Source organism: Erpetoichthys calabaricus, chromosome 15 (assembly GCF_900747795.2).
Source record: "Erpetoichthys calabaricus chromosome 15, fErpCal1.3, whole genome shotgun sequence".
Taxonomy (NCBI): Eukaryota; Metazoa; Chordata; class Cladistia; order Polypteriformes; family Polypteridae; genus Erpetoichthys; species Erpetoichthys calabaricus.
The window spans coordinates 92,397,518-92,419,611 of record NC_041408.2 but is presented as its reverse complement, the minus strand read 5'-3'; the positions used below and the strand labels follow the sequence as shown (position 1 = coordinate 92,419,611).

General features: G+C 43.7%; 1 protein-coding gene across 8 annotated transcripts in view; it reads right to left on the bottom strand.

Moving 5' to 3' along the window:
- slc8a1b (solute carrier family 8 member 1b) overlaps positions 1–22,094 on the bottom strand; it is a 258,252-nt gene that overhangs the window by 191,762 nt on the left and 44,396 nt on the right. For 4 of the 8 annotated variants that reach the window (XM_051919135.1, XM_028820462.2, XM_028820461.2 and 1 more), the window contains exon 1: positions 4,433–4,756. The exons of 1 other annotated variant lie outside the window; for it this stretch is intronic. The gene's annotated coding sequence lies outside the window, so the exon portion shown is untranslated. Of the gene's footprint in view, positions 1–4,432; positions 4,757–22,094 lie in introns of those variants that run through there. 3 more of the 8 variants (XM_051919131.1, XM_051919133.1, XM_051919134.1) reach the window with 1 other exon arrangement.

Sequence of the window (22,094 nt, the reverse complement as noted above, 5' to 3'; positions counted from 1 at the left end):
TACTGTCTATTATGCCTGGATTTTTATCACTCTTTAATGTAATATTTTTTTTTTTTATAAGTATGCTTCTGCTGGAGTATGTGAATTTCCCCTTGTGATTAATAAAGTATCTATCTATCTATCTATCTATCTATCTATCTATCTATCTATCTATCTATCTATCTATACATTATATCATAATTAATGTGCTAAATTATTGTGAAACCATAATTGTTATAATGAAAGTAATATAAAATAGTGATACAGTATGCGTATAATGTGTTAAATTATAATATAGCTATTCATTGTAATGATATATGTGCACTGAAAAAGAATGTAAGTCTCAAATTAACACATAAATATTATCATTACAATGATATATACATATTATATTATCATGTATGTGTTAAATTTACTTTAACCATTACAGTCGTATTGGTATATAATTGTAAATATACATTACATATTGTATATATAATTGTATCGGTCTATTAACCATTACAATTGTATCAATATATATTTGTATATATACATATCGATCTATGATATAATTAATATGTCAACTTTTTACATAACTATTACTGTAAGGTTATGTAAGCTACATCTGAATGAACGTGTTAAATTAATATATAAAAACGATTCTTATAAATAACATATGCACCTATTAATGTGCTGCTTCTCCGCTCGTTATGCTGTGTGCTGTTGCTATACTGCCGCCATCCTACTGTTTCTCTGTCTGTCAGGCAGCTGCGCTATCCACTGCGCCAACGTGCACTACTGCGACGAAATGCATAATCATTTCCAAAATACGGGGACGGTCCAACTGGGGGTTGCGGACCATCACGGGGCACGCTTACATGCAGCGTGCCAATTTGGAGTCGCCTGTCAGGACTGCGGATGTGTCCACGTAGAAGGCCAGAAAGAATCCAGACGCCATTACGTAAAGAGTGACTTGAACCCAATGTGGCTGCTCCAAGGCTCTCCTTGGGAGTTTGGTGACCTGTGAAATGCATTTACTTTGATTTGTTTAACAGGGATTTTCACCGCTTGTGCCTTCCAATTCATTTGAGCAGCGAACAGAAATGATCATTACTGTATACCACACTGTACATTTGGACTATTATGAAAGCAAACTGAACCCTCGTCGTGGACAGCTGTGTGACGCATCCTCCAAGGTCTGCCATGTAAGATGACAAAACGTGCTCCTGGCATTATTTGTCGTCCCGTTGTTAAGAATTAACCGAAGAAGTCATCCCAGTTAACAATCCCTAATGACTTGTCAGCGGTAAGCGAGGCGCGGCAGAGTCGTGTTGGTGTCTGGAGATTATTTAGAAGTCATTGTGTCACTCTCGGTGCAGTCGACAGCAGGGTCGAGCCAGCAAGGAAGACGCTGCGTGCCCTCGGACGCTGCCAGGTGCATCGCTCATCAAAGAAGAAAAGTCACCGGAGGCGCTCCTTCTAAATGGAAGGCAGCGGTTGCCAATAAATAAATCAATAGGTGATCGCGACAGACGGGTCCACAGTATGCCGTTTAAAGCTGCCCCGCGTCGGCTTAGGCTGCTACCTGCATGTGCTGGAATGGAAAGTGGTGGGGGAGCACAGACCTCCTGCCGCAAGCCACAAGAGCTGGAGTGACATTTGAGTGCCGAGAGGAAACAACAGGCTTGGCATACCCGACATTTTTTTTTTCAATTTCAGGAGGCCTGCATGCTCTTGAACCCTTGTCACGTGAAAAAAAGGAACTCAGACAGATCGCTTTATTTCTGGCTGAATACGTTGGCGTTTTGCTCTACTTTAGCGTAACATTGAATAATTAATGCATTTACGTGTCGTGCCTGACTACAATCATGCTCGTTTTGAGAGGCAAACTTTGTGAATTTACATTTCAGAAACGGGGAAAAAAAAGTTGCCATTCCACAGCTAAACAACTGAACTCCCTGTCTTATCTGCTCGAGAAAATCGAGAGACATGAAAACGCTTTAGTGAGACCCCAGTCCCCGATGCTACAATCAAAGAAAGGACTCCATGACTTCGGTGCTCCCGTGCTGTCAATGGCGCTATGCAAAAAGGCTGCAGGAGGGTGTTAATGGTTTAAATCTTTTTTAGGGCTTCCTTCCAACTATTCTGGGGTGGGGCTTTTTATACCTGTTGATGACATTGACTTTTTGGGGAGGATGACTGATCCTTTGGGGAAGTTCTGTAACTCTTAAAAATAAAGGTGCCAAAGTGCTCCTTCAGAACAATGCCATTGGTAAACCATTTTGGTTCCTGTACAGTATGAACCATCTTCATGAAGGATCTGGAATGAGTTTTGATTTATTTAGTTCCCTAACAGGCCCCACAAACAGATGGTAACAGATTTATCAAACACCAGTAGATTCCTGATTTAAACGCCCTATTTCTGTGTACTGTCGCACAGTATGAACCCTTCATCAGTTTGGTCCACATATTAGGACCCTTTTTACATTATGGAAAGAAACAACTTCATATTCAAAGAATCCTTCCTAGAATGAAATGGCTCTTGGTCATGCAACCGCACAACCCGCTAAAGTACCATTTTAAGACGGCTCTTTTGAAGAGTGTGGGAGATCACTTCACACACTTTACAAAGAAGAAGGGCTGTCCTGTCACTTAGTGGTGGTGGTGTGTGTGTGTGTGGGGGGGGGGGGCTTTCACTTTCTTAATTTTGTGTATTCCTGTCGGTTGTGTCCATGTGGAGGTCCTGTGTGTGGCACACAGTGCAAGGCACGTCATGTAGCACATGCGGAGCCGACAGCCGATCACCATTCTGCTAGCGCGCCTGCGGCTGGATGCGCGGAGCGAAGCGGTAAGATTGATAGCTCCCAGGTTGACAGGCACATACTGCAGTGCCTCCTTTAAATATGAATAGGCTTCTGTCTGAATCTAAAAAGGCGGCAAAGACCCTTTACACATTTCTAGACTGTAAACCGCTACCACCTGCACCGCACTTTTTCTGTTTATAGAATTCATCGGACAGGTAAGCAGCCCGCCGCGAGCTTCTATTATCTCGTCTAAAAGGTGCATCCATCCGGCAGAAAAACAACTGCGGAAAGTCATTAACCTCCTCCGAGGTGCCTCAAGAAGCGATCCCTTCCATGTGTACCCGGTGCTCACGGTAACGTTCTTTGATATTCATTTGCGTTGTATTTAGCAGATGACACACTACGTAACGGAAAGGAAGAGCAGCAGCGTCTACGCGTCTTTCCCCGCTCCTGCCTGACTTGCTTGCTCCCTCCGTGAAAAAAAGATGCGTCCAATGTGAATTAGAGGTGACTCCGGAACTGCTCGCTGGTCGGTCGGTGAGAAGGAGGAAGGGGGGTTTGGAAACGCGCTTGTCATAGGATTCCTCCTGCACGTTATCATTTCTCCCAGACTCATTCTCTCCCAGGGCCAGTCGACAGGCTTTTTTTTCCCATTAATAAACGAGGACACTGAATCTGTGCGGTTACGAGATTAAGCAGAGCTTCCGATTGCGAACGATATTTGAAATGTATTCGCAAAGCCAATAAATTCATAAAGGCACTACTAACCATAATTTTAAAATGGTAAAGAAAACACACACACACAAATCTCGACTAGAGATTCGCGACTGCAATGAAAAGGGAACCCCGATCTGTTTTGCTATTCATTTCTACGAGCATAGCAACCGTTTTGAGCGACTACAAGAAATATCTGAGTGCACGCGCAGTCGATGTACACGTAAGTTACGAAATACAAAGTGCAGGCAAGCAGCGGTCAGTGCAGACACGTTATGTTGCTCATTATACAAATATAATCGGGCATTAAACCGGGGGGATATTCAGGCGACATACTTCCCATCATTTTCTGAACTTCAAATTCTCTGCCTGGGTATCGACAGAAATACAAATCTCGGAAGCTTCGTGGACAAGGCAGACAAATCCCAGGAAGTGGCGCCAGTCCATCACGGATCACACGCGTTCACGCAACCTCGTGCACTGTCTAAATCCGTTTATTCCATTACATGGACTCGTAGCTCAGCGGGTGCAAGGTGGGGAACCTGAAAGTAACGGGATGCCAGCATCTTGGAAAAATACACACACAGCACACATACACAGCCCTCACCATAGCCATCGATCTTAAATTGTGCGGGAGAGGGTGAGCATCGCCGACTGCTGAGAAATCAACAAGTCATTAACTAGAAATAAGTTGAAACCGGCGGACATCTCCGGAGAATCGGTCTGAGTTCGTTCGCCAGTGTGCACTTTCATTGAAACAGCGTGGCCCGCTTCCTTTGGTTTTACTACAACTGAATCGGAAGAACATGCGAAAGAGGAAGAAGCGTAACGCCAAGTGCTCGATACTGCCCCAAGTTCCAAAGAAGGAAAGAATCAGAGCGCACATCGCGACCCCCTTAGCAAAAAGCCGAGCGCAGCCCGTGCCACAAGCCCGCACGTAACACTCGGCGGCGTACCTTTTCGGTTTCCAAGGTGTCTAACGTGCCCGATCCACCTCCGCTGCGCTGATCCCCTCCGCTCGCATTCGCCTTGGCTTTTTAAGCACTGCCAGCAGAACTTGCCTCCAGCGAGTCAAAGGAAACGAAAGCTGCGAAGATTCCCATGCAGATTAGCCCGAGCACCCGTTACCCGCATGAGCGGGCACACCACAGAAGTGATGACCTCGTTGAAAAGTGCACTACTCAGGTCAAGATGGCACGGCGAGATTGCCTCCTCATGCTGCTTGCCGTCTTTTTCGAGTCCCGCGAGCTGGAAAGCTCCGCCAGTCAGGGCGCCAGAGCGAGCGAGTGCGAGTGTGTGTGTGTGTGTGTGTGTGTGTGTGCGTGCGCGAGTTTGGGGAGGGGGGGCAAGGGGGGTTGTGGTTGAGAGAGAGAGAGACAGAGAGAGAGGCGCTGCTGAGGCTGGAGCTCCTTCGCTCTCCCAGCCTTCGTCTGCTCTTGCCTGCTAAGCTGGACAATTTCCAGTTTGGGCAGGCAGAGAAACGCGACATGGCTCGGTGCCAACCCTCTTATCAAAATCAGCAACGATTCATCTTATTCTGCAAGGCTCTCACTTTTCCTTATTTCTTTCCTAACCGTTTCTGCTCCACTCAACACGCGTTTTCTTTTTTCATTAGCTGAAAACGACTCCCAGCTCAAGTCACTGCTCTACCTTTTTAGGATAATCAAACTCCAAATTAAATTTCATTCTAATGTAAATTTGATTTTGCCTACAGAAGTACTTAACAAATAGCGGAAAAAAAACAACGAAGCCGCTCTACCGTTGGATTATCTACTGGAAGCACATTGAGACGAAACGCAAAAATAAGGCGAAATTAGGCAATAAAACCAAATGCTGCTTACAAATGGCCGCGCAGAGCTCTTTTCTTTATCAAACGCACCCGTTTGGCCGACATGGGAGAATTAATAGACATATGAAGAGATAAAGAATGCGCCTGCGTATGATTATCCACCTGTTTTCCAGTCTACGTTTTTTTGTTTCAGCGTTCTGCCCCGGAGGGGACCCCAATTCACTTAAAGATACACAGACACATACGCACACCCACGCAATTTACATTCACCAGCTGACCCTGTCGTCAAGGTTGGGTGGAGCCATTGTAGAAGTACCCCACCCTGGAGGGGATGCCAGTTCACTGTAAGGTACTGCATACACACAAATATCCATACCAGCGCAATTTAGAGTCAAAATGGGTGAGGCCAAACCTATACATACTCTGCCCGGAAGTGGGCGTCCACTTATTGTGGGGTACACAAAATTAGGCACAGCATGACAATTTAGGTCCACCAAGTGACCAAGTTAGACCTGATAAAACTGAAGATTAATGTGGAAGCTTAATGTTTCTGAGGAGATGACAATTCATTTTAAGGTGGACACACTAATATTCAGAGCAGCTCAATTCACAATGATCAGCTGATACTGACACCATGGATGGGTGAAACCAATGTAGAAGTACTCCCACCCCCGCAGAGGGGATGCCTAATTCACTGTACGGTACTGTACTCTCAAAAATAAAGGGGCCAGTGTGGCTCTTCAGAGTGATGCCACTGGGGAAAAATGTTTGGCTCCCTAAAGAACCATCCAAATTTAGGTGCCGGAAAGATTATTTATTTGTATCAGTAACAAGTTCCACAAATTGTCATGAACAGATAATAACTGATTTATAAAACACCCATGGTTTCATGATTTTAAAAGGACTCTTACAGCATACAATAACAAAGGCAAAGTTCAGGTTTTACTTCACCTGACAGTATCCTAATGGTCACCTACTACACATTAAAGATTTCTGTTTTGTCCACATATTAGGAATCTTTTCAAACCCTAAATTAGTAATTTCACGTGCAAATAAGCTTTCCTAACATTAAAAGGTGCATTGTTGGCGTCAAAGAAGAACCACAGTACCCAAAAAAGTGCCATTTTAGAACCTTTACTTATAACAATGACACAAAAAAACATCCACACCAGCACAATTTAGAGTCATCGTGGGTGGGTGGAGCCAATCCTGGGCTCGTTCTGTCCTGAAGGAGGCACCCGTTTATTGTAGGGTACACACACACACACACTGTCTGTCACACACGCACAAGCAACATGGGAATTTAGGTTTACCAGGTGACCAAATCTGAGCTGATGAAACTTGAGATTACTGAGAAAGCGTCATACTCAGGAGGGGATGCCATGTCATTACACTAGTGGGCACTCACAACAGGCCAATCTGGAGACACTAGGTGACTAAATGAGGGCTAGCAGTACTGGAACCCTGCTCTATAGCTTCATCTCATGTGTTTATTTTGTTGTTTTTATTAATTCCTTTGTGTCTTATGTTACTGAATATAGTACATTTGTTGTATTGTCTATCCATCCCTTTCCCAAACTTACTTTACCCTAAGCAGACTTGTGGGGAAGCAGGAGCCCATCTCAGCAAACGCAGGGCACAAGGCAGGAATAATCCCTGGAGAATCCGCTGTCTTGTTTATTCATTTTGCTTTGTCATATTTTGGAGTTATTTTTTCCCTATTTCTTATATTTTTTGTATTTTGGTATTTGTTGCACTGTATTAATCCCCAAGAGGTGGAGATATGCTCTAGAGAGGAGAGGAGAGGAATGAAGGTCAGTAGGACCACCAAGACAGAATACATGTGTGTGAATGAGAGGGAGGTCAGTGGAATGGTGAGGATGCAGGGAGTCAAGTTGGTGAAGGCGGAGGAGTTTAAATACTTGGGATCAACAGTACAGAGTAACGTGGAGTGTGGAAAAGAAGTGAAGAAGAGACTGCAGGCAGAGTGGAGAAGAGTGTCAGGAGTGATTAGTGACAGACAGGTATCACCAAGAGTGAAAGGGAAGGTCTACAGGATGGTAGTGTGACCAGCTATATTATATGGGCTGGAGACGGTGGCACAGGAGACAGAGCTGGAGGTGGCAGAGTTAAAGATGCTAAGATTTGCATTGGGTGTGACGAGGATGGACAGGATTAGAAATTAGGACATTAGAGGGTCAGCTCAGGTGGGACGGTTTGGAGACAAAGTCAGAGAGGCAAGATTGCATTGTTTTGGACATGTGCAGAGGAAAGATGCTGGGTATATTGGGAAAAGGATGTTAAGGATAGAGCTGCCAGGCAAGAGAAAAAGAGGAAGACCTAAGAGAAGGTTTATGGATGTGGTGAGAGAGGACATGCAGGTGCTGGGTGTAACAGAACAAGATGACGTGGACAGGAAGATATGGAAGAAGATGATCCGCTGTGGGTACCCCCAACGGGAGCAGCCGAAAGAAGAAGATTAATCCCCAAGGGGATATGTCAAGCCAAAGGGGCAGGGCAGTCTACATAAAGGCCTGACAGTCCCATCCTAGGGCTAGGGCTCATGCTTGTGTTCTTCACCTCACCATTTGGGATTCCCTTGTCTTTTCTGCAAGTTGTCAAGGGTGTCAAAGCCAGCACAGGGGCTGCTTCACACCCATGGCTATATATTGCCTGACTTGGATTGGCCTTTTATCTTTAGCCAAGTCAGACGTTTTTCATTGTTTGTAATTTGTGTGTGTGATATGATGGTGGTTGTTGTTGCCACTTTGTTATATTTCATGAGCTCCTGTAACAAGTTAAATTTCTCCCTCAGACCAAATAAAGTTTGACTTATCTGTTTTTTTGTCTTGCTCTCTAGGTTATGATGTTTGGCTTGTGGATTTTGGTTTTGTTAAACTGTTGGTTTGCCTCTTTTGAGGTGACATTGTGTGATAGATTGACTAATCCTGAATCTTTATCTTCTGCTGCCATCTTTATCAATTTTGTTCAATAAACGTATCTATTCTTAGGAAATGTAGCTTTTGTTCCTTGGGCCAGGGAATCTTAGGGTTCTTCTTTCCCATTTTTGGGATTTATAGGAGTCAGTGCTCTCTGTCTGTGCAGGCCACAATCCTGTTTTTGAGTGTCATGGCCAGGCCTACCTTGATTTTTCAGGCCTTTGTTTGGGGTTTAAAGCTCTTTTCTAAAGGCCCAAAAATAAAAAAACCTGGAGATACCAATTAAATGTACGGCACACTCTCACGCACAATTTAGAGACTGTATAGAAGGATTCTCATGTGTGTAGAGCACAGTGAAAATCTGACTTGTATATCCAGCTACAGCCATTACTGGGTGAGCTGGAGCTTGTCCTGGGGCAACCTTACCTGGACGGGATGCCAGTGCACAGGAGAGAACATACACAGACACACAGGCAGATTTACATATACATACTATACATACTGTATATGCCTTTTGCTTAATCTAAATTAGCATCACAGGGGATTCAGGGTGCCAATCCAGTGCAGGTGGCACACACACAAAACCCATCTGAGGCCAATTCAGAGTCAACAGCTAACCTAACCTGCATGTCTTTGGGAATTTGAGAAGAAAGCCGTACAGATATGGGGAGAACATGCCAACAACACAAAGAGCACGACTAAGTGTGGGGTGGAAGATTGTGGGTTCGATTCCCGGTTCCTCCCTATGTGGATAGCGCTTTGAGTACTGAGAAAAGTGCTATATAAATGTAATGAATTATTATTATTTGAACCCAGGACACTGGAGTTCTTTCTTTTTTTTAAGAGTCATCAAATAACCCTGTCAGGATTAGCTGAGCTGGTGTCAATGCCTCATGTAACTGGTGTAGCGGATCAGATACTAGTCCACCATCAGGGATCCTCACACTCAGTTACAATGAAATGTAAAGCTTGCATGTAAAGGAAACCTGCAGAAGCACAAGGACAACACGCCAACTCCATTCAGAAAGCACACAAAGCAGGTAATGAGACTGTAAGCCCTGAACTGGCCACTCTTCCATGTGTGCCACCATGCCACTTGAACCTGCCAGTATTCCTCTTATAATTAACAACTCCATATATAATGTCATGATTGAGTATCTTTGGATCACTCTCCGGGCTGATCTAAGGTAGCTGATACCATCCCGGGTCGAGAGGGGCGGCTCATGCTAACCTTCTCCTCTTTTGTTCCCACTGCGGCACCGAGAAGACGCCCAGTGAGGGCAACTGACTCCACAACTTGCAGTCCCCCACCCCCACCCCGCCTATAAAGCCTGCAGCTGCCAGAAGGAGGCGTTCAGGTTGGAACAGACGGCATCGCAGGACGGAGCTCCTTGCAGCTTGACAGAACGCAACCACTCACTTAGCCTGACGGCTTTCTTATTTTACCCCTTGTTGAAGCAAGCGTGCTAATTAATGGTTAAAAATATCGCACAGCACTGTCGGCCCCTTCAGTAAACCGTGGGCGGTGTATATAGGATGAAAACATCGGTCGCTGCTTTCATGTGCCTGTGACCCAGTGTTGGTATCCCAGTGGTTGAGACACACTGCCATTGAGTCCGTTCATTTTTTATAATTTACAACACTGCACTTTGCAGTCTGAGATGTTCCCCTGCATATTTCTCATCTATTGAATGTTCCACACTGACACCATGTGCCAGTCAAGTCCTGAACAATGGCGTTTTCCCTTCACACATCTCTGCCTTGGTTATGAATGTACTCCATTGCTCCACCCGCGTAGAGCAGACAGCCATGGAGTAGATTTTTCTTTTTAGACAAACCTAATGTGAGGCAACCTGTGGTGTATCATGGGACTCATGTCTCATCGCTATCCCACAAAATGGTTGGTACACATTTCCCTTTAAAAGGCTTAGCTTTCACAAAGCTGCATGCTACAATTGAGGGTAATGGGGAGCCAGAGCCACCCTAGCAGCACTGAATGCAAGGTAGGAAATGCTCTGGAGAGGGTCCGCTGACATGGCACCCATAAATCTGAACTCTCCAAATAATCTAAACTGTCCATCTTTTGGTGGCATGTAGGTTGGACTCAAAGGACTCAGAGGAAATCCACATGAACACGGGTGGACTGCACAAAATCCACATCAGCGATGACCTGGAACATGATCTGAATTTGGGTCCCTGGATCCGTGAAGCCCTTCTCAGAACACTTAGTGGGAGGCCACTGATCAGTTTGACAGCCAGAGAAGGTGACATATGGGTCCATCATTTCATCTCCTACAAATTCAAAGCCCACTACAGTGATGGACCTCATCTTACCAAGAATATACAAGCTGGAGCCAAAATGAGACAACCATCTTACACTTCAAAAGCAAGACATTGAATTCATGGGATCCCTCTCCCTGGCAGGCCTCATGAATCACAGTGATGACTGGAGATCAATGCAACTCCTGCTGGAGGGACATCCATCCATTCTGTGTTTCAATGTTCCTAGACTTCCCCTCATCCTAATCGTTCAACGCAGGCCCATCCGTTCTGAACTTTAACAGTAATGTGATCCTGCCGACTGACTCCATCGTCTAGTTCTAAATGTTCCTTTTGTCCAGTCGAAGGTTATCAGGAATGAGCCCACCGGAATTTGGCCTCTGTCACAGTAGACGAAGCGGAGCAATGAAATGAAGCCAAGGCCATCTGGCTCTGGTCACAGGGGTGCGTTCACACTGGGCTTTATCAGGCCATCCTTAATGAAATGCTCTCGGGCTTTTCTCTTGAGAATTTTTTTTAGAAGTGAGGTGTCACCACAAGACAAACGTTTAAAGCTCCGTATGTTGGCCTACTTGCCCATCACTACATTAACAGAAATGGTACATCCTGTGAATGGAGTCTGTGGGAGCCCATAGGAGGAAACTGGAGAAAAACACGCAACAAATGTGAATATATACAGAATATATAAGATAAAAAAAATAAAATAATAGTACCAGTAAATACTTAAATCGCATCACTTATTCACATGCACCCTCAAGTCTTGCAACCAGAAAGAAGGAGAATAAAGAAAGACGGGACAGTCAGTGAAATATTTGTTCCAATCAACCTTTCTGAACTTTTCTATGCACTTTATTGTGTTGTAGACGTAATTCTAATTGATACATTTGCCGTTTGTGCCCATCTACCTGCCACAGTCATAATGACAAAGTGACAACAGGTTTTCAGAAAGGTATTTAATATTATTAAAAATCAAAAACTGAAATCTGTCATTCCTAGAAGTACTGTATCTCTTTGCTATGGCTCTCCAGATCCCGTTTGTTTTAATCCTCTTTGAGATGTCACCAGAACTTGATTGGAGTCCACTAGTGGCAGACTGAATGAACTGGACATCATTTAGAAAGGCCCACATGTGTACCTGTGTACACAGAAGGTCCTACAATTTACCCTGCATGCCAGGACAAAAACCAAGCCATGAAGTCCTAGGAACTCTTTAGACCTCTCTGATCAAACTGTGGTGAGGCATAGATCAAAGCAAGGGGATGAAGCTATTTATAAAGCTTTGAGCGTTTCTAGGAGTAGAGTGGCCTCAAGAATTGTGCAATTAAATAAGGTTGGAACCACCAGGACTCTTCCTAGAGTTGACCAAGCAAACGTGAAAGAAGGGCCTTGGTCTTGGTCACTGGACACGATAATAGAACTGCAGAGGTCTTCTGCTGAGATGGCAGAACCTGGGGAAGGATGAACTTGTCAGCAGCACTTTATCAATCACTTATACTTATCAATTAAACTAAAGTGGCCAGCGGCATTTAAGGGTTTGCCAAACGGCATTTCCCTTAAATGAAGAAAAAGATGCTCTGGTCCGATGAGATAAAGCTTGAACTCTATGCACATTGTCTGGTGAAGACCATGCATTGCTTATCACCTGCCTAATACTGTCCCTGTGGTGAAGCATGGTAGTGGCAGTGTAATGGTATAGAGGTGCAGGGACGGAGACTAGTCAGAATGGAGGGAAGGATGAATGCAAACAAGTACAGAAAAGTCTTCAAAAAAACCTGCTCCAGAATGCACATCACCTCAGACTGGCGCAATGGTTCACATTTTAACATGACAATGACCAGAAGCACACTGCTAAGACAACGCTGGAGTGGCTTAGGGACAAGCATCTGAGTGTCCTGAAATGGCCCAGCAAAAGCCCAGACTAAAACTCCATAGAACTCGTGTGGAGAGACCCGAAGATGCAATTTTTCAGGCACCTTTTATCCAGTCTAATACAGCTTGACAGGACCTGCCAGAAACAAAGGCATAAACTGCCCTATTTCAGGTGTGCAAAGCTTGTAGAGACTTACCCAAGAAGACAAGAAGCTGGAGTTGCTGCTAAAAGGAAATTCTACAGAAAAGGGTAATTCTACAGAGTACTGAATTAAGGCTCTGAATACTTCTATGTATGAGAGATTTCTGCTCTTGATTTGTAATAAATCTGAAAACCTTTCTGAAAACATGGTTTTACTTTTACTTGATATAATGGACTATTGAGTGTATATAACACAATAAAGTGTGCAGAAAGTGAAGGAGTCCAAAATTTTCTGAATCCAGTGTGTACAGTACTGTTCTCAAGTTAGCAGCACCTTAAAGTACTTTACAAGTACAACGGAGAGAATGTTCTGCAAAAGACTGGCATCTTACTTTGGACAGAGTTCTGCCTTGTGTCTACTTCTAACAAGACAGGCTTCCATACCCTAAGAATCGCTTGGAGGTCACATAATGGATAGAGTGATGGATGTACTATTTATATTATTACAATTATATAGATAGATAGATAGATAGATAGATAGATAGATAGATAGATAGATAGATAGATAGATAGATAGATAGATAGATAGATAGATAGATAGATAGATAGATAGATAGATAGATAGATAGATAGATAGATATGTGTGTGTGTGTATGTATATAAGGCTTTTTTAAAACAGGGGAGCTTCCTTTTAAGAGCCCACATCCTGTGTGGTGACCGACAGCTTTATCACAAATCAGTATACACCCTTGACAATGAGTGTCTGATGTGACTGTATGAAAACTGCTAAAGAAACCACAAACATACCGAAATGCAGTATGAAAAGCAGCTCATAAATGAGGGGTTTTGGACTTCATTTGCAGACAACCCGTGGTGATTACATTGATCTCCATCTACAGCAGCAGAGAGTGTGCCAGTAGGCAGGAACTAAAATCAGGACTGAAGGTTTATGTCATACATTAGAAAATGTAAATCTGTTTATTTATCCATCTCTCTGTCTGTCTGTCTCTTATACAGTGGTTTCCATGTCTACCTACCTGTCTATCAATCAATCAATCCAACATATTAAATTAGCCATTTGTCAGTCATCTATGCTACTGGGGCTCCTTTACAGCTACAGCAATGTGTGTGCGTAATGCCTCACTGTGACTGTGACAGCCAAGTTAGAACTTTTTTTTCTTTTTAAATTTCTTGCTATATAGTCATTCTGGGGTGTATTCAGACCAAAATGTGGGTGCATATTTATTTATTTGTTGATTTATTTACCTGTTTCTCATTTGTTTATTTAAAGAGCTTCTGTAAAAATCCAAATTTCCCCCTAGGGACAAATAAAGTTCTATCTATCTATCTATCTATCTATCTATCTATCTATCTATCTATCTATCTATCTATCTATCTATCTATCTATCTATCTATCTATCTATCTATCTATCTATCTAGCTGAATTTAGGGTCATGCAGAAAGAAACATTATATTTATATTGTAGCCCTATGCAGTGCTTGCCAGTGCCAACCCAATGACCTTTTGTTCACTTCATTGGTCTTTGAGGTAGCCGAGGCAGCCAGGAAGGCTCGCTTAGGCACAATAGAATGGAGATCCTGTGACTGCGTCAGGCTTGCCCTTTTTAACGGGCTGTCCAGTGGCTGACACCAACACTAACACCAAGGCTAATTTAAATAAGTGAATGCCAGCTCATTCTTCTGCTACCGCAGCATTGTCACCGTCGGAATGTCTGACATCTTATATTCCAAATCGTAACCTCAGATCCTCAAATGAGTGTCTCCTTAGAATTCCAAGAGCAAAATTTAAAAGAAGTGGTGAGGCGGCCTTCTGCTGTTATGCACCTAAAATCTGTAATTCACTGTAATTTAATCCTGATACTCTGTATATCCAGTTCATTATAATAACTATTCATGGTGGCTCTAAAATCTGTACTAACCCCTACTCTCTCTTCTGTTTCCTTTTCCGGTGTCCTTTGTGTGGTGACTTGCACCACCACCATCTACTCAAAGCACCTTGATGTTCCAAAAGTGTTCAGAAGTCTGCATGACCATCATCATCAAGTCCTTCCGTGAGAACCCTAAAAACAAAGAGGACTATTTCATTTATGTTAGGTAGAATGCCCAGAGGGGACTGGGCGGTCTCATGGCCTGAAACCCCTGCAGATTTTATTTTTTTCTTCAGCCGTCTGGAGTTTTTTTTTTGTTTTTTCTGTCCCCCCTGGCCATCGGACCTTACTCTTTTCTATGTTAATTAATGTTGTCTTATTTTAATTTCTTATTTTGTCTTTTATTTTTCTTTTCTTCATTATGTAAAGCACTTTGAGCTACTTTTTGTATGAAAATGTGCTATATAAAGAAATGTTGTTGTTGTCGGCTAATACAAGAGTCAGCACCGTTACAATATACTCATATGCCAATTTACGGCCAACCGAGTTTACAAAAACAACAGGGCAATAATGTTCTAGAAATTGCCAACACCAGCCACTGAAATACATATTTTATCATTGTTGTTATTTCTCAGGGTCTCATTTGTATGCTGACTCTTGGAGGACCCTTTTCGGTTTGTTTAGATCTGTGCTGCTCCACGTGGCTAATTCCTCTGCATTCAGCCTGCACCTCCTTCCTTACATCAGTGTTTCTCAACCTTTAAGGTCCTGTGACCCAGTTTCGCCTTTTTAAATTCTTTAACAACCCACTAACAGCGAGTGCACACTAGTCCTTGGCAAAACAAGCAAGACTGGTGGTCTCCTTTGGTGAAAAATCCTCACTTGGAAATAGGGAAACATATCGCGCAGTGCTGCGGATTGCTTGGGCAAACCACTCACGACTCAGGGCAACCCATTTATGGACCAATGATGGAAACCCATGACCCGCTGGCAGTAATGCTGTGCCGTGGGAGCCCAGTAGGTGAGAAGCACTTTCTTCGTCCATCCCCTGCACCACACTCATGAACCAACGATGGCAACCCGTTACCCACCGGTGGCACGACTAAATGGTTGAGAAACACTGACTCACGTGGATTGGTTTGTGCTTTTCTTTCATTTTCCAGTTGGAGCACACGCAGGAAAAGTGACGTGCTCAGGGTCACACAGTATCAATAGCAGGATTAGAAGTCCAAAAGCACTACAACCACTACAACACACTGCCTGCCAATAATATTAGCCTTGGTAAAAAACAAATAAATAAAATAAAAAAATAAATACAAATATTGAATTCAGAAAATCACTTAGTTACATAGCACGTGTGAAACATGGAATTAACAGACTGTACTATAACTTATTGGTAACTCAGCTAGCTGTATTATAAAGAATAATGCAATGGTGGCTGAAATCCCTCATGCTACAGGAGATGATGCAAGTGATTAAAGTAATCACCTCAGGTGTTTAAGCCGCAGTGGGTGCTTCATTTCCAAGTCTTCTCAGACCTGCTGCTTACTGACACGTCCGATAAAATTAAAGGTGGGGTTCCACAGTTAAGCCTCTGCTGCTTTATGAAGCACTAACACAAAAGCTCACGCACAAGTCCGGGACAATAGCCTGTCTGCATTTTACCACCATTGCCAAATAAATCAAGGTAAGGTCTTTGAAGACGTTATCAATGCCGTGTCAGCTATGAGTAATAGGCTCTCATCTTCAAAATGGCGTCATGCAGGGTCCCTTGAGAGGCTGACAGTTAAACTATGATCAGTGAGAACCGAGGGTAATACATCAGAATAGATTTGCTGTTGGTCAAAGGAAGAAAACTGGAGGCCAAATGTAAAATGAGGGGCTGCGAGGTGTCATTGGTCATTGTGGTGAGGGATCTGATAAATGACCTTGTGGGGAATGGCCACGTTGCCTTGTCTCTGAATGGTGCAGTGGTCAGCATTATCTGTTATGTTGTGAAAACTATGATGTGAATAGCAGAGAGCCCAAAGTGAAAGACCCCGGGGTGCCTGTATGTTGTGAATGTGGCGAAGCAGCTTCACGTGTTGCTGCTGTAGCCTCCCTCATTGCCCTTTTATTTGTACTTCCTGTATTGAAAAAGCTGCAATCTGCTGTATATCATCCAAATATAAAGGAGGAGGGAATATGGGATATCTCAAATGCTTAACAGCATCACTGGCATGCTTTCAAATCTTAACCTGGCTGTTGTCTTTGTGAAACCTGCATGTTCTCCCCATGTTCGCATTATATTTCTCCAGGTTTCTCCCAGAACAGTAGACATTTGACCAAAGAGAGACCATTCAGTGCATCAAGCTTGTTTGGCTAGCTGACAGCTAAATGTCCCTTGTACACTATACTGTATATTGAAACACCTGTCTTAATACAGACATGAACTTTAATGACATCCCATTTTTAATACATAGGCTTTAATATGGAGTTGGCCCACCCTTTGCAGCTCTAACAGCTTCAGCTCTTCTGGGAAGGCTTTCCACAAGGTGTAGGAGTGTGTTTATGGGAATTTGTGACCAGGAGAACATTTGTGAGGTCAGGCCCTGATGTTGGACGAGAAGGCCTGTCTCGCTTGCAGTCTCTGCTCGAATTCATCCCAAAGGTGTTCTATCGGGTTGAGGTCAGGGCTCTGGGCAGGCCAGTCAAGTTCCTCCACACCAAACTCTTTCATCCATTTCTTTAATGACCTTGCTTTGTGCCCTGGTGCGTGTGCAGTCATGTTGCCATCCCCAAACCGTTCCCACAAAGTTGGGAGCATGAAATTGTCCAAAATGGCTTTGTATGCAATAGCTTTAAGAGTTCCTTTCGCTGGAACTAAGGGTCCAAGCCCATCCCCTAACAAACAACCCCACACCATAATCCCCCCTCCACGAACCTTTACACTTGGCACAATGCAATCAGGCAAGTACCGTTCTCCTGGCAACCGCCAAACCCAGACTCGTCCATCGGATTGCGCGATTCGTCACTCCCGAGGACATGTCTGCACTGCTCTGGAGACCACTCCATCTGACGCTGCTCTTGGTGATGTCAGGCTTGGCTGCAGCAGCTCAGCCATGGTAACCCATTCCATGAAGCTCTCTCTCTACGCTACACTGTTCTTGAGCTTTTGGAGATATGTAGCTATTGAGTCTGCAGAAAGTTGGCGCCTCAGCATGCGCTGACCCCTCTCTGTGATCTCACGTGACCTACCACTGAGTTGCTGTTCCACTTTGTTCTAATATCACTGACAGTTGACCGTGGAATATTTCGTAGTGAGGAAATTTCATGAATGGACTTATTGCACAGGTGGCATCCTATCACGGTACCACTGTCCTGAGAGCAACCCATTCTTTCACAAATGTTTGTAGAAGCTGTCTGCATGACTAGGGGCTTGATGTTATATACGTATGGCCATGGAGGTGATTGGAACACTGGAATTTAATGACTTGGAGGGGGGTCCCAATACTTTTGGCAATATAGCGTACTTTAAATGACATCTGAGTTGCCGCCCAAACTACATGACTAGGCAGTTTATCCTGGATTCCCACAAACCTTGGCATGAAGAAGTCCTCAAATTCATCTGGGACACACGTCCTCTTAATTTCCATCTTGGTCCTCAAGTACATGATGCCCTGTTTACTTGAAAGAATTATGACGTGAATGAAGACATTTGCTGCGGTGGGTTGGCACCCTGCCCAGGATTGGTTCCTGCCTTGTGCCCTGTGTTGGCTGGGATTGGCTCCAGCAGACCCCCGTGACCCTGTGTTCGGATTCAGCGGGTTGGAAAATGGATGGATGGATGAAGACATTTGACCAGGCAGGAGTTTGAACCCAAGTCCCAAGCACTGTGAGGCAGAAGCACTCACTGCTGTGCCACTCTAATTATTCATTATTCGTACAGGCACCTTTCCTCCCCTGAGGTGGACACGTCAAATAACTGCTAATTTATCCCTACCTAATGCATTATTCTCCCAGTTTGGTATTTCCCATTTGTGCTTTGTGGTTACGGATGATGACTTTGCTTTTGCTTAGCAGCCTGAATGATGCAACCTCAAGTGCCGTAACGCTTGCGTATGCCAATTGCCCTTGAAGTGGAAATGTATTTTTAGGTAGTTTTACAGTTAATGTTTTTATCATGCGTAATTGAAATTTTTTGGATTTTTTTTTTTATTATTCTTCTCAGAATTCCAGGCCTCTCCACATTTATAGCAGAAGGCTTCCCCCCTTCCCCCCCCCCCAACTTGTCATCTCGTAGTTAACGATTTACAGCACAGAATAAACCAACTGCTGTCGGTCTCCATATGTTGCCCTAATTTGAATGAGTTTTTAGGTTAGATGAGATCTGATAATATCTCAATCAATCTCATTAGTCGCATTCACTTTGGAATTATTAACTCATTCTTGGCTCGATGCGGCATCCTGGCATGCAGTCATTAATGCCAGCAACAAAAAGTAAAAAAGGGAACATCCAAACTTGTCATGTTCGCTCAGAACATTCTGGAAAGCGATTGCCATTTTGAAGTGAAAGCTCCACTGCTAGAGACAGAAAAATGAGAAGTTTCATTCCAAGTTGTATGGGTACAGGATGCCATTCAATCATATGCCTCCCTTGGATAGCTGATCCATTCTGATACCTTGTCCAGTTCATTCTGAAATGATGGCACTCTAATACAGATGTGAGTAATACTGGGGCACCACAAGGTACAGTCCTGTCTGCTCTTCACTTCACTCTGTACACCTCTGGCTATACATACAGTATAACACCAGTTCATGTCACACATGTGCAGTATGGATGTTTGTCCAGTGGTTTAGAGGGATGATGGTCTTCAGTTAAGAAGTGAAAATGGGAAAATGACTGTTTCTTACCAAAACTGTTTTTGTTGTATAGCATAATGGAATTGCTGTGGAATGTCTATTGTACTGTGTAAATAAAATAAAATCATGTCACTTACAGAAATTCTTAGATGATTCAGCATTTTTGGGGTGTATTGACAAGAGGGGATGAGACAGAGGAGACGATTCAGGTGGAGAACTTTGTTTCATGTGTAGATGCCACATGGGCTGGACAGGCGGCTCCTAACAGGCATACAGGCATCCCAGCCGGGGAGGTAGAAGGGATTAGACCAAAAGGGATGGACGGACAGCCCACTGAAAAGAGATGTTGCTGGGGGGTTTATACTCCCCCAGCATGCTAGATGGCAGCTGCCCTGGATATCAGTGCCCAGTGGGAAGCCAGCAGGGCATGCTGGGAGATGTAATCTTGCAGAGCAGCCCTGCCTGGGTCACTGGGTGCTGCAAGAGGGCGCTGCAGGGAGACAAGCTGTTACAATGGACTTTCACATGACCTGGAAGTGCTTCCATCGGGCAATTGCCCTGGCACCGGAAGTACTCCCGGATCCATAATAAAAGGGACCACACTCCTTTTTCTAGGCGAGTCAGAGCTCGTCTGGAAGAGGGCAGTGCGGCAGTGAGAGAAAGAGATTGTGGAGAGAGAAGACTTGTGTCTGTACTTTTTGCAAACTTTTTGGAAGAATTGGTTTAATAAACCTTCCATTATTTGAACCCGGGACTCACTGTGTGTTCGTGTTTGGGGGTTTGGGCTCTCTGACGCCCCTGGTTCCATCACACTTGGTGCAGAAAAAAATGTTCTGCAACTTAAAATCAGCAAACCTAACAAACTGGTTATTGACCTTTGCTGCACCAAGGGGCTTCTGCACCCAGTCACCATTCAGGGAGTGGATGAGGAGGTGGCACGATGTTACAGGTACTTGGGGGTCCGCATCAATGACAGTCTGGAATGGTCTAGTAACACAGAGAGAAAGGGCAGAGTTGACTCTTTTACTTAGGAGACTGTGTTCCTTTAATGTGGGTCATAACATTGTTCACATCTTCTACAAGTCTGTAATGGCCGAAGTGATTTTCTGCACTATGGTGTGTTGGGCCAGTAACATTGCTTCAGGAGAGGCCCACCAAATCAACAAGCTAATTAAAAGGGAATTCTGTGTTATAATATACAATCTGGACCCTCTGGAGGTAGACGTGAAAGAGAGAATTAAAACAAAACTGAGTGCCATTATGAACAATACTGCACATCCTCTCTCACTCACTGACACTGAAGACATTCAGCCCATGGCTTACTTTGCCATACATGCTGCAGGCACGTCATGGTGGTTCGGTAACACAGTGTCATATGCATCAGTTTTCCTTTGAAGTATAATCTCAACCCATTCAGGTGAGGTACAGAAACTGTCAATGGTACACAATAACCTTGGTCAAGTACAGGGTCCGCCAGTGGCAGCACAGACGACTACACTTGTCCCATCTTTTGGTCCCTCTACCAGAGTAAAGTGTCGAGCTCCAAATGTACCCAGAATTTGCTTTGCATGGCATGTAGAACTTGATACCAAATTGTGCCCGCTTGGATGCGATGTACTGTGTCATGACAGCCTTCCCTTGTAACCCATGAGACTTTCGTCAATTCTTATATCATAACCGGGATACAAACACCTTCTGCATGTTTCTGATGACCACCTGATACACGTCCCACAGTTTGCATTGTTTCAGTGCTGGATGATTGGCTTCATCATAATCATCGTTGTTAGTGAAGCACAGGTGTTTTAAAATAAGTGAAAGACAACACTCATCATAGCTTCACCGAAAATGGCTGTCTGCAACAATAGGTATGTAGTCCAGTACCATTTCTGGACTGCTTTACCCACTATGCCCTGCAGAATCAGGAGACTGAAAAAAACCCACATGTTGTCTGCAGCGACAGTGACAAGCAAATGGTTTACTGTGGCTTTGCCAACACTGCGCAGTGGAGCAGTTTGTTTCAACGACTATTTTATCCAACAGATTTTCACCAACAAATTGTAAATAGTTTAGATGATGAACTGACATCTTTAGATTACCTGTAAGTGGTCAACAAGGAGGCGCAGGATTGTCACAACAAATATGAGGCTGACACCAAACATGAACATCACTGAAACTTGACAGGTCAGAATCTACCAATCAGGTGTCAATTTCACTCTGCAGGTCAACATCTGATGACTAATTGACATCATTATCACTATCGCTCAATTTGAACAATGTTTCGGATTCACTTTGTTCTAAAATTGGCTTTAAAGCCTTTAGTTTGACATTGTGTTTTTGGCTGATGGCTTTGCCCCATTCATGAATATTGATGAACTACCATAGAATTACCATAAAGTGACCAAACATATACAGATATTTATGATTTTTTGCAGCATGATTTTGTTTCATCCACCATCTGGCAGTAGAATACTGTCCTGAGAGTTACTCAGGTTTAGGACTGCAAACCAGATCATTACATTTTACCCCAAGTCTGACTTGGGATGTATCATATTTACATAAAATTCCACAATCAGGGTTAAAGCCAAGGCGGTAAATGAGCTTCTGTAAAAAGTCAAATTTCAACCTGGGTTCAAGTAAAATTCTACCCATCCATCTAAATCTTTATGTGATGAATTACTTCTATCTTGAATGCGGGGCTTCTTATTTTCCAACAGGAGGCTTCAAAACTGAAATTGACATTTCAGTCCAACTAGTGTATGGTCTAAAGAGGATTTTGTGGGTGGGCTCTGTGTGAGAACAATTAAAAAAAAATATGAGGCAAAAAATCAGAACAGAGTCACTTTATGCAAAAAGCTCACAATACTTTGGG